General features: G+C 34.2%; 1 long non-coding RNA gene and 1 other non-coding gene across 2 annotated transcripts; both read left to right on the top strand.

Annotated features, from left to right (window-relative positions):
• Positions 1 to 2,124: 2,124 nt before the first annotated feature.
• Positions 2,125 to 7,772, top strand: LOC122706293. The gene is made up of 2 exons (XR_006344365.1): positions 2,125 to 2,992; positions 5,129 to 7,772. It is a non-coding gene; the product is annotated as an uncharacterized LOC122706293 (long non-coding RNA).
• On the top strand, positions 2,471 to 2,544 carry LOC122707267. Its single transcript, XR_006344781.1, has one exon. It is a non-coding gene; the product is annotated as a small nucleolar RNA SNORD107 (small nucleolar RNA).
• Positions 7,773 to 12,869: the final 5,097 nt, after the last annotated feature.

Consider the following 12,869-nt stretch of genomic DNA (forward strand, 5'->3'; position numbering starts at 1 on the left):
CCCAAAGTAATTTTTAAGATTAATGGCCGCTTTCAGGTAAGGAACAAAAGCAGCCAAGCCTTCCTTGGTTTATGAGATTTTATAATATGTGTGATAATTTTTTTAGAGTTTGTGAATGTTACAAAGAAACTTTGTGATTAACAGAGCCCCAGGCATTTGGATCGCTGCAGTCAAAACCATTCTCTTAGGAGAAAATTGACCCTGATATATATGACAGATATACAACCCTCATTTTTTAGAAGAAAAAGTATGTAAAGAGTCTTATTTTCTGAGAAGCCTGCTCTCTGGATCAGCTTTAAATAATTTGTGGTACTTTTTTATGTCTTTGGAAGGAAAATACTCATCCTTGTATAGATCTGCTGGTGTGCATAGCCTTTCGATATGCATATTTGAAGATGACTTGTTCTCTCATATTAACTAAAGGTGGCCTCTTTTGAAAGTTAGAAGTGAATGGCAAGAACCCTAGATTATGCAAAAAGCTTAGTTCCATTATTTTTGCTTGGTGATAATAGTATTTTTCTCTGCTTAGAACTTGAATTGTTTTTTTGAAAACTCTTCATTGTAGAATACATACTAAGAAAACTTGGTGTAAAAGAAGTATGGATATTTTGTTGTGGATTGCTAGATCTGCTTCTACAGAGTTCTTTTGCGGTCACATACTAATACCAACATAGTCAGTTTTCAGACACTCATGGAAGTAAATACTTGGTGTCCCTAAGAGTTTCTCCAACATACCTGCATTTGAATGAGTGCATGTTTCACCTAAAACATAGTTGGACAACAACTTCTTGATTTCCTGTTCACATTTACTGTAATTTAATGTAATTTAATGTTCACATTACATTCACTGTGGCTCCGTAAAGATATACATATTGTATGGCAATATATATTTTTATTGTGGTTTACAGTTTTCAGTAGAATTCTGGGACTTTTTAAAATTGAAGTACGAATTTGGAATATAATAATTATACTGCCTTTCTGGTTTTGAGTTGTTTGTGGTATTCTGTGCTTATGTGATAGGGAAACTGGACGTGGTATAGAAGCATGTCAGATGTGACATAGTTCCCTGCTTCCATAGACTCATTGGTACTCACTCGTGTAATTATGTCTAATTTTAGAAGTCTTGTAATTTTTCCCAACTTCATTGATATATTAGTAATAAATAGCATTGTATAATTTTAAAGTACACAGCATGATGTCTTGTAAAATGTATATACTGTGAGAAGATTACCACAGTAAGATGAGTTAGCACATCTATTGCCTTACGGAGTTACTTTTTTGGTAGTAAGAACATTTAAGATCTATATGTAAAATTTGTCATAGCAGATTTTAAGTGTATCATATATTAACTGTAGTCACCATGCTGTAGATTAGATCCTTAGAATTTATTCATCATATAATTTAAAGTTTATTACCTTTGATCAGCATCTCCTCATTTCTTCTACCCGCTAAGCCCCTGGCAGCAATCACCATTCTAGTCTTCAGATTCTTTAGATTCCACATTTAAGTGAGATAAAAAATTTTTAACTTTTGTAAACAAAACTCATGGTTTTTTTTTTTTGAACTGAGCTGAATTAAAAAAAGTGTTTTTTTCATATATTTTTATTAGTTGGAGGCTAATTATTTTACAATATTATAGTGGATTTTTGCCATACATTGACGTGAATCAGCCATGGATTTCCATGTGTTCCCCATCCTATCCCCCCTCCCGCCTCCCTCCCCATCCCATCCCTCTGGGTCTTCCCAGTGCAACAGCCCTGAGCATTTGTCTCATGCATCCAGCCTGGGCTGGTGATCTGTTTCACCCTTGATAGTATACTTGTTTCAATGCTATTCTCTCAGAACATCCCACCCTCGCCTTCTCCCACAGGATCCAAAAGTCTGTTCTGTACATCTGTGTCTCTTTTTCTGTTTTGCATATAGGGTTTTCATCTTTACTTACAGGAGTAACTTATGGGATTATGTGAAAATGATAGAATTTTCAAAATCCTGCAAAGACCAGAAAAAAACACAATATCAAAAAAGACTTATTAATCATTTCAGCAAGTATTCAGTTACAAACCTCTATTGTATTATGAAGTGTTCAGATACATGTTATTGAGTTTATAATATATTGCCAGATTCTGTTTTATTCATCTTTGCATTCTAACTCCCTTGGGATGGACCATAAATATAAAAATGTCCAGAATTTGAATTTTCTTAGATAAAGTAAATCATCTTATCATGGATTTTTTTTTCTTGAACCTTTTTCAGTCATATGCAGTGCCTTTTTGCACACATAATTGATGACTCTGAAAGAAAGAGAGAATGTGGTTACTGAATTTTCTGATGTGTCAATGTGGATCCTACCCAGTAATGCTGCAACAAGGCTGAAAATCTTACTTAACTACATTTAGGAAAGAAACAAACCACACCAGGTAAAATAATCTTGTTTTTTTAAAAAAAGATCATATTGCAGAGGCCTTGGCTAGGTTTATGATGACATAGGACCTTGTCTGAACATGGTGATTTCAAACTTTGAGCTTAAAAGGACACTCTGAAATCTAGTCAATGTGCCTCAGTAGACTTTTCAGAGAACGTTACTCTTGGCAGAAGATGCTGTCTTGACACGCGGAAACCAAATAGCTGGAGTTGGCGGGGGCGTACTGCGCTTTGTGCTGGTTCTCCAGGCTTCCCTTGTTTCCTTCTCATAGATTTTTGTAATTATTTTCTTTTTTCTTCCTTTTTCATATGTGCACACACATATATATATATACATATATGTATATATGTGTGTGTGTGTGTGTGTATACCACACACACTGTTCAAAGCAAAAATGGAAGCTCATCTGTGGATCTCAGAATGTGACAAGGTGGAAACAAAGACAGAAGCAAGATTGAAATAAAGGAAACTACCACATCTTGGATCAAACATTGGAAACCAGTTCTAGATGTCTAAGTGATGTCCAGAAAGAGTGTTTATGGAACATATTTTATGAAATGCAGTGAGTGTGGTAAGTAATGTCACATGGATGTTGGTGTTTAAGGACAGTTTATTTCTCTTCAGTTGTCTGCAGTTGATCAATGGGATCCAAGCCTATCACAGTGTAAATGCTTAAGAAAGATGCCATTACTGGTTTTTAAAAATTTTATTAGATACTTGGTGAATATTAACTTGTATTAGTGACAGATTAGAATCTAGGGCTATTTGATATCTAATGTTATGCTCTTAATACTCAGTAAGTTAGTTTGGCTCCTCTCTGGGAATAGCTGTTTAGTAAATATCAGGATTTATTGTAGAGAAGCTAAGTACTTTGTCATGAAGTTTGCAGGGTACCCATTGGGATACATTTTAGTCATTTTTTGTCAAAAATGGAAATAAGTGCAATTTGAGTTCATAGGAGTGAGCATACCTTTGTTGCTTAGTAAGATGATGAGGTTCACTTGAAGAGCATTATTTGAAATCTAGGTTAGCTTGTTCTACATTTGAATGTTGATAAGTAACATCAGGTATTCACACAGCCAGTATATCTGTGCAAACAGTGCATGGGGCAGTTAGTACAGGAGAGCTGCTGGTTTATTGCTACAGAATACTTATTTCAGCTTCTTAATTGGTAGATGAAGAAGTCTTATTTCTGTGACTTCTGCTCTTCAGTCATACAAATGACTAATAAATAAAAATTTCAAACAAATGGTAGGTGTTTTAAGAAATATTTCTAATAATAGAAATGATATCAGTGAGTAGTATGTTTTCTTAGACATGGTAATTTCTACCTACTACTTAACATTTTTATTGTAAGATTTACCCTATCTGGACACTGGCTTTGAATTTTAAATAGACTGAGCGGTTTTTCTGACCAAGACAGTGAATTGTGGCCCTAAGTGATGTCAAAGTAACAATACAAATATTCCCTCCCTCAAAATTGCTGAAGTCACAAAGAAGAAACTTATGAAAGTCTTGTTACAGAATAATATTTTTGTTGTCTAAGATTATAACATGGCAGGTTTTGGAAAGATGGTTTTTTTGATATTGGAAATATTTCTAATATAGGAAAGATAAATTTTTCTAATATTATTCCTTTATTAGAATGAAACATTAATGGTTCACTGGAGGCCTTGGTGTCATTATGACTTTTCTCTCACCAAAGCCTATAATAAAAATTGGCATCTAATAGGTTTTTGATAGTAATTTTTGTTACACTATTGTCTTAATTATTGGTAAGTACAAAAAGTGGCCTTATAGGCAAAATTTGGCTTTCAGTTTAACATTTATTTTCTGATTATTTTTTTTTTGTAAGGATTCAGTTAAGCAGTAAGAAAATTTATTGTGCCAGCCAGAATCTAAGATCAGGGAATTGTGTAGTACAGTTTCCCGCTGCCCCTGGCTGCGCCTTGTATCTTATGGGATCTTAGTTCCCAGACCAGAGATTGAACCCAGGCCCTCAGTAGTGAAGTGTGGACTCCCAAGTGCTGGACTGCCAGGGAATTCCCTGGGTAATACTGTACTATCTTAAGCTCACTTATGTGAGAGTTCCAAATTCTGATTTGGGGCTTTGGTGAAGAGAAAAGTGTGTATCTCTTACTGAATGCCTTTACCTGTTTCAGTCTAGCTCACTGGAGAATAAAACTTCTGTGTTTAAAAAAAAAAAGCCTTTTTTTTAAGATCTGTTATTTATGGCTGCACTGGGTCTTTGGTGCTGTGCCTGGGCTTTCTCCAGTTGTGGCGAGCAGGGGCTGCTCTTGTGGTGCTTGGGCTTCTCATTGCAGTGGTTTCCCTTATTGCAGAGCACAGGCTTTAGGTGTGTGAAGGCTGGAATTGCCCCTCATGAGCTCTAGAGCACTGTCTCAGTAGCTGTGGTACAACAGAGTTTATTTATTAGTGGCTAACAGAGTAACTTGAACACATAAAGATATGTGAAAATGCATCTGTTATATTTAGGTTAGCAGAATATATTGATTATTCTCTTGGTTTTTATAATGTGCCATAAACATCATCCTACAACTCATTGTAAAAGAAAAGACTTTGAATAGTTGTTTTTAAAATTGCAAACACGTGTACAGATAATTCAAAGAAAATAGTGGCAAATAAGCAGGAAATAATTCATAAACATTCTTTTAAAATCATTGAATAATGTATATTTAACTATCAGTTTTACAGAGATTTGAAACATGATGTCAACTTGAAGGTGATTGGCTGTCATTCATGGACATGAATGGAGCCTAAGAAAGATGGACAAGGATTTCATCCAGAAACTTAGAATCTTTTTTGCACAATAGCTACTGTGTTATATAGATGGCTGTTTTGGAGCTGCTTTTCATACTGAAACTTCTAACTGGTCCCCTAACTGCCAGCTTCAGATTCTCTAATTTATCTGTTGGCCAGAACAATCTTTGAGAAAGATGATGAAACCACATCGTGTTCTTCATAAATCTGCAATTGACATGTTTCAGAAGTTTTAGAAATAAGCAATAATCGGAGAAGAGGACAAAGATTTCTATAAACTGATAATATTTTGAGTATTTTTTGCCTCTGTGAAAGTTGGAAATTTTCCACTTCTAGTTACTGAACATTTGGATTCATAAATTTCAAACTCCTTTTCTCTTACCCTTTGGTCCACAAGAATCTCAAGATATTTTGCACAGCAAGATACAGTGTGCAACTCAGGATGGATATAGGGTAGTTGTGCAAACTTTTTTTTTTTTAACATAGATGAGCAGATTTTTCTGGAGTATCTGAGCAGTTTTACTTATGGACTGATAAGGAATTCTACACCTCTTGCCAATTTAAAGCATCTTTGGCCAGGGCACGTCTGTATAGACACTTTCTAGATCTTTAACTCTGTATTTTTTTTTTCATTTATTTTTATTAGTTGGAGGCTATTTACTTTACAATATTGTAGTGGTTTTTGTCATACATTGACATGAATCAGCTTGATTTGCCTGATCCAACACCATCAGGACAGCAACTCTCATTCCAGATTTCTCTTCAAGATTCAAGTATGTGAAGGATGTCTACTGAATTGAAAATTATTTCAACTGGGTAAAACTTCAAGTATTGGCTAGTCTGCACAATCTGAAGTACACGTAAGCTAACCCTATAGGAATATGAGACTAGGAAGGGAAGGACAGTGCTTCTTGATTTCAGTTAGAAGCTTTACCATCTACAGAATTATAGACAAAATAAGTTTAATACTGGCCTGAACTTCATCTTGGTTCTGAAATATTTATATTTCATTAGCAGTCTTTGGATTGGTGAGGAAGAGTAATTTCCTTGCTGTGGATTATCACAGTTACCAGTGAAACCCCTATATATATGGCATTTGTGTACATTTATGATAAACAAATCTTACTTGGATTTTAAAGCAACTCTAAATCTAATTCCATTAATTAATTTGACATTTGTAGCTTATGAATGTTTTTAAATACTTAGGAAAATTGTGTTTGGGTAATGATATTGAGATATAAAATACTTTGAATGATGAATTGTTCATTGAATGTTAGGAGATGAAGAGAATGAAATTCAGCATGTAAGAGCTTATTGTATTCTTTCTTTACTTAATCTTTTGGAATCTAATATTCAAGTACATAGGTCTACATTTATAATCATCACTATATTATTTTTATATAAGATAATGCAGCTTGTTTCCTAAAGTTTCTAAAAATATGTGGTAAAATTGTCTTCTGGAAAAGACTTAGAAAGGGATTCTGAGGACATTTTGTAAGCTGTATAGAATTCTGTATTTATGGCAGGCAAAAAGAGAAAGACACGAAAATGTCTAATATTACTATATCATAAAAGCAAAGGAAGGCACAGTTATTGTTTATATGCATTTTAAAAATACTGTGTATGACATAACCAAATATAATTGCTTCGTGACATTTCTCAGTGTGTTGCAAATATTAACAGTTTGTTAATATATATAGAAGAATTATTTTTAATACATGATTATAGAAATAAGGATTGTTAGAATACCTCTGAATGATGTATACATTTGAAATCATTTGATTGGATTATTGCAATGGCTTTTTGGGGTGAGAGAGATTGTTCTGTATTCAACTGTCACCTAAGAAATTCTGTTAAGGGTGCTCTATCTGGATGTCGACATTATCCTGTAAATGGCTTTTGTGTTACAGGTTTTTATGGTATGAGATTGCCTTATCATGATGGAATTTTTGCACAAGAGAAGAGCCTCTCAACGGTTACATAATCAGGGTTGAGTGGGTTTTTTTTTTTTTTTTTTTTTTTTATAGCTTTCTACATGATAGAAAAAGTACTGTGCTTTACCATCCTATCATGCATAGAGATGGCTGACATTTTGGGCATTTCAGTTACTAGAATATCATGTTGGTTACTGAGGAGTTTCGAGACCACTTTGTGTTAGGCAAATAAAAGCTTAATTTAGGAGACAGAGAATAGGGAGTTTTGGAAGATTGTGTGTGTATATGCATAGGCATGAAGAGCTTAAACAGCATCTAGACTTTGCTCCATGATCAGATGTTGGGAATCTAAATATATTTGATAAATATTCTAACTGCCCATCAGCATTAGTTCATTTCTGGTAGAAGTTGTTAAACGGTTTGTTATAAGCGATGTTAAATTTTTTGTCTAACTTGTGATTGTGTATATCATTGTAAATGCATATCAGCCAAATAGGGTAGAAATACTTTTGTTTTTGCCAAAAGAAGTGTTCTCTCCAGCCTCTCAGTATGGTCATTGGACCGTTAGACACAACTTTTAGGTTGTGAGAAATACATGGTGTGGAGTATCCAATGTAAATATATCATTTTATGACAGGATTCATCATGGTCGAAACATCACTGGACTGCTTTTATGCTTTTCAGATATATTTGTATAGAAAAGAACACAACCCTTTATATAACTTAGAGAAATCTTCACATTTGGTAAAACAGCATAGGTTAGAAAAGTTTTCATTTGCCAGTGGCATTTGACTTTTAATGAAAATAGTGAATTGTTTTAAAGTACTTACTTACAGTTATATAGACATTATGTAAGTTTTTATGGGTGATGTTAGTGATAGTATGTATATCAGACCTGAGTTCATTAAATAGTTGGTTGATCAAAGGAATGTTTTTATATTATGTATATATAATAGCATTGTTATATGTTTTTAGGCATGTGAGCTATAATTTATGCATGTTTTATAAAATATTAACTATGCAGAGAGTGAAAATTTTGCCTAGTTTTCAGACTATCTGAGTAAATAATTGGGCAGTTAAGGGATGTTTTTAGATGGTGGTTAATAAAATAGAATATGTAGTCATTTGCTCTAAACATTTAGTCCTCGATTTGCAAGGATGTTTTTACATACATCTCTATGTAGACATATAAACACATATGAATACATGCACATATGTGTGTATAATACTAGTGATACTGAAAGTAATAGAATGGAAATATTTTGGGGGCCAGTTATCATTTGGCTTTAGTCTTAGGTTCTTTGGGTTGTTAGAGGACAGATGATATAGCAAGCTTTAGTTTATGAGCTTTATTTATTGCTGGAGAATATTGTGCCGCTGCTAGATATGTGGTAGACAAGTGTTAGTTTTTTAAAATGATGTCTACATAGGATTTGCCTGGTAGGCATGTATTTTGTGAGAACCAAACTGATAGACAAAAGTAAAAACACTATTTTGACAAATTGAATTGCTAAACTACTTGTATTTGGGATATACTTGGTTGCTAGGGATTGATTTGTTACTTTGCTTTCTATATTGCAGATACATGCTATTTCATAAAATATTTTTAACTTCTGTCAATAATTTTGGAATACCTTTTCATTGAAACGTTAAAGTTACGGTCATTGTTTGATCTTAAAGTAGAGTGAGCATCTTGATGAATTAGGCTAGAATTTTGAGTTTTATTATTATTTATAAATAATGTTTATTATTTTTTATTATTATTCTTGAGGTTTTTCTCATTAGACATTATTTGTTAAGAGTGTAGAAATCATCATTCATATTTTTAAATACATAGACTTGTATATTTTTTCTTTCCATCTAAATTTCGAGTTTTAAATATTGGAACAGAGTAAGGACACATTCTACACTTGTCTAACAGGCAAGCTCTTCTTTAATAAGTTCCTATGTGTTCTAAAACCACACACACACACACACACACACACACACGGAATCAATATATTAATGTTAAACTAATGGTGAAAAATATATATTATGAATAGAAGTGTTGCATGACCATTATGTGCTTATACCTAGTCTGTATTGGGGGGGGGGACAGTATTATTAGGTGGTTGTGTGCCTGTGATCAGATTTTTGTTTTTTATACCATGTAATGTTAGATGTTCAGAAATTTCTGTCATGGTTTTGAATATATATTTACCTAAAAGTCATAGCACATAAGCTTTATGCTTGTAGAAATGTAATGGTACATTAAGTCTCACTGTTCTTGAGTGACTTTTAGAATGCTGTGTATGCAGTTAAAAACATGTGTTCTTTCTAGATACAGACATTTCTTATATAATTTTACCTCTAATTGTGGGACATGTAGGTGTAACATATTTTCCCAGATGTGCTAAGGTTCCTGATGCAATTCAGTTTCCTAAAGAAAATTTTATAGAAATGTTTGTGTTCACTTGCTAACATGGCAATAGCCAAAACAATTTTGTAAATAAGGAGCAAGAGTAATATTTAGTTTTAAACGTGTAATATTTCTAAATATACTGAGAATCTAAAAAGTTTAATTTTATAACTATTTCATTATAAATGTGTTAGTACTATTGTCTTTTAAAATCAACATAGCAATGAAGTTGACAAACTGGCCTTTGGAGCTATGCAAAATTTATCATACGTTAGTTTGGTTGCTAAGTGGAAACACTGACAACATTACACATTTATCCTGTTATCATATAGAAGGAGAATTGGCCGTTGTATCAAGTACGTATATTTAAAACTTACACCATGTAAATTCTTTTGGTATATCTAATTCAAACCAAGATTCCTGACATATTTCATTTATATTATTTTTATTAAGAGCAGTTTCAGGTTCACAGAAAAATTGAGAGGAAGGCACAGATTTCCCATGTACCCTCTGCCTGAACACTTGCATAATTCCCCCCATTATCAACCTAGTACTTGTGTGAAAATCCACCTCCATTATCAAATCCCCTATGAGAGTTGGACATTTGTTAAAATTGATGACCCCACATTGACACAATCACCCAGTGTCAGTAGTTTATACACATTATGATTAACTCTTGCTCTTGTACATTCTTGGGTTTGGAAAAATATATTAATCATCATCATATTGTAATGGCCCTAAAAAGCCTCTGTGCTCTAACTACTCACCCTTCTTATATTTTTTGTCTTTAGTTTTTTCTTCTTAACATTCAGATTAATAAATGACTTTGTCAAAGAAATTTTATACTACCTCTTGGAACTATATACAGTTCTGTATGTGTTCCCTCAGTTGCATGACAATATTCAAGACAATTTTGTAAATAGGCAGGTTTTAATATATAGTATACGGTTTTAATTTTTAACATCTAGACTTTCTAGATGTGTAGAGTCTCACAAAGTATAATTTTGTAAATAATTCATTGTAAAGTTCCATTGTTTTCTTTAGAAATCTCAGCAGTGAAATTGATGCTGTTGTGGATTTCTTGAGCTGTTTAGGGTTCTGCTTTCTGAACTATGGAAAAGCAAGAGTTAAAATGGCACTTTTTCATTTTTGGATTCTCATCTAAGAGAAAGTTTTATATTTTAATCATTGTTTAGTCCTTAGATTTTTGTACATTAAAAAAGTCAAGTAATAATTTGTAGTTGTACTGTTGATAGGGTATTATATATTTTAATCAAAGGAAATGTGTCTTATAAGATTTTATTGCCTTTGAATTATACAGTGTTGTACTTAATTGGAATGCATGACAACATACAAGACAACATTGTAAATAGCAGTAAAGGAATCATTAAAAAATCTAGTTTTTCTAGATGCATGGGATTTCACTAAGTATAAATTTGTAAATATCTTGTAAAATATCATGAGGTGGCTTCTATGAATGTATTAGCAGTGTAATAACTCATAATTGGCTTTTAGGACTGTGTAATATTTTGGTGTTTAGTTCAGTTGCTCAGTCATGTCCAACTCTTTGTGATCCCATAGACTCTAGCATGCCAGGCTTCCCTGTCCAATAATAACTCCTGGAGCTTGCTCAAACTCATGTCCATTGAGTTGGTGATGCCATCCAACAGTCTCATCCTCGATCATCCCTTGCTCCTTCTGCCTTCAATCTTCCCCAGCATCAGGGTCTTTTCAAATGAGTCAGCTCTTCACATCAGGTGGCCAAAGTATTGGAGTTTCAGCTTTAGCATCTTTCCTTCCAATGAACGTTCAGGACTGATTTCCTTTAGGCTGGATTGGTTGAATCTCCTTGGAGTCCAAGGGACTCTTCAAGAGTCTCCTCCAACACCACAGTACTAAAGCATCAATTCTTTGGTCCTCAGCTTTCTTTATAGTCCAACTCTCACATCCATACATGACTACTGGAAAAACCATAGCTTTGACTAGAAAGGACTTTTGTTGGCCAAGTAATGTCTTTGCTTTTTAATATGCTGTCTTGGTTGGTCATAACTTTTCTTCCAAGGAGCAAGCGTCTTTTAACTTCATGACTGCAGTCACCATCTGCAGTGAATTTGGAGCCCGAAAAAGTAAACTCTCCTTGTTTCCATTGTTTCCCCATCTATGCCATGAAGTGATGGGACCAGATGCCATGATCGTAGTTTTCTGAATGTTCAGTTTAAAGCAAACTTTTTCACTCTCCTCTTAAACATTCATCAAAAGGCTCTTTAGTTCTTCTTTCCTTTCTGCCATAAGGGTGGTGTCATCTGCATATCTGAGGTTATTGATGTTTCTCCCAGCAGTCTTGATTCCAGCTTGTGCTTCATCCAGCCTGGCATTTCTCATGATGTACTCCACATGTAAGTTAAATAAGCAGAGTGACAATATACTGCCTTGACGTACTCCTTTCCCGATTTGGAACCAGTCTGTCATTCCATGCCCAGTTCTAACTGTTGCTTCTTGACCTGCATACAGATTTCTCAGGAGGTAGGTAGGTCAGGTCATCTGGTATTCCCGTCTTTTGAAGAATTTGACATAGTCAGTAAAGCAGAAATAGATGTTTTTCTGGAACTCTCTTGCTTTTTCAATGATCCAACAGATGTCAGTAATTTGATCTGTGGTTCCTCTGCCTTTTCTAAATCTAGCTTGAACATCTGGAACTTCACGGTTCACATACTGTTAAACTAGGTGTCTCTTTGCTCCCTACTTTTGCATTCCAGTCCCCTATAATGAAAAGGACATCTTTTTTGGGTGTTAGTTCTAAAAGGTCTTCATAGAACTATTCAGCTTCAGCTTCTTCAGCATTACTGGTGGGGCATAGAGTTAGATTAGTGTGATATTGAATGGTTTGCCTTGGAAATGAACAGAGATCATTCTGTCATTTTTGAGATTGCAACCAAGTACTGCATTTCTGACTCTCTTATTAACTATGAGGGCTACTCCCATTTCTTTTAAGGGATTCTTAATGACAGTAGTAGATACAGTCTTCATCTGAATTAAATCACTATTACAGTCCATTTTAGTTCACTGATTGCTAAAATGTCCATGTTCACTGTTGCCATCTCCTATTTGACCACTTCCAATTTGCCTTGATTCATGGACCTAACATTCCAGGTTCCTGTGCAATACTGCTCTTTACAGCTTCGGACTCTACTTCCATCACCAGTCACATCCACAACTCGGTGGTGGTTTTGCTTTGGCTCTGTCTCTTCATTCTTTTTTGAGCTTTTTCTCCACTGATCTCTAGTAGCATATTGGGGACCTACTGACCTGGGGAGTTAATCATTTTGTGATGAACA

Source organism: Cervus elaphus, chromosome 13 (genome assembly GCF_910594005.1).
Source record: "Cervus elaphus chromosome 13, mCerEla1.1, whole genome shotgun sequence".
Lineage (NCBI taxonomy): Eukaryota > Metazoa > Chordata > Mammalia > Artiodactyla > Cervidae > Cervus > Cervus elaphus.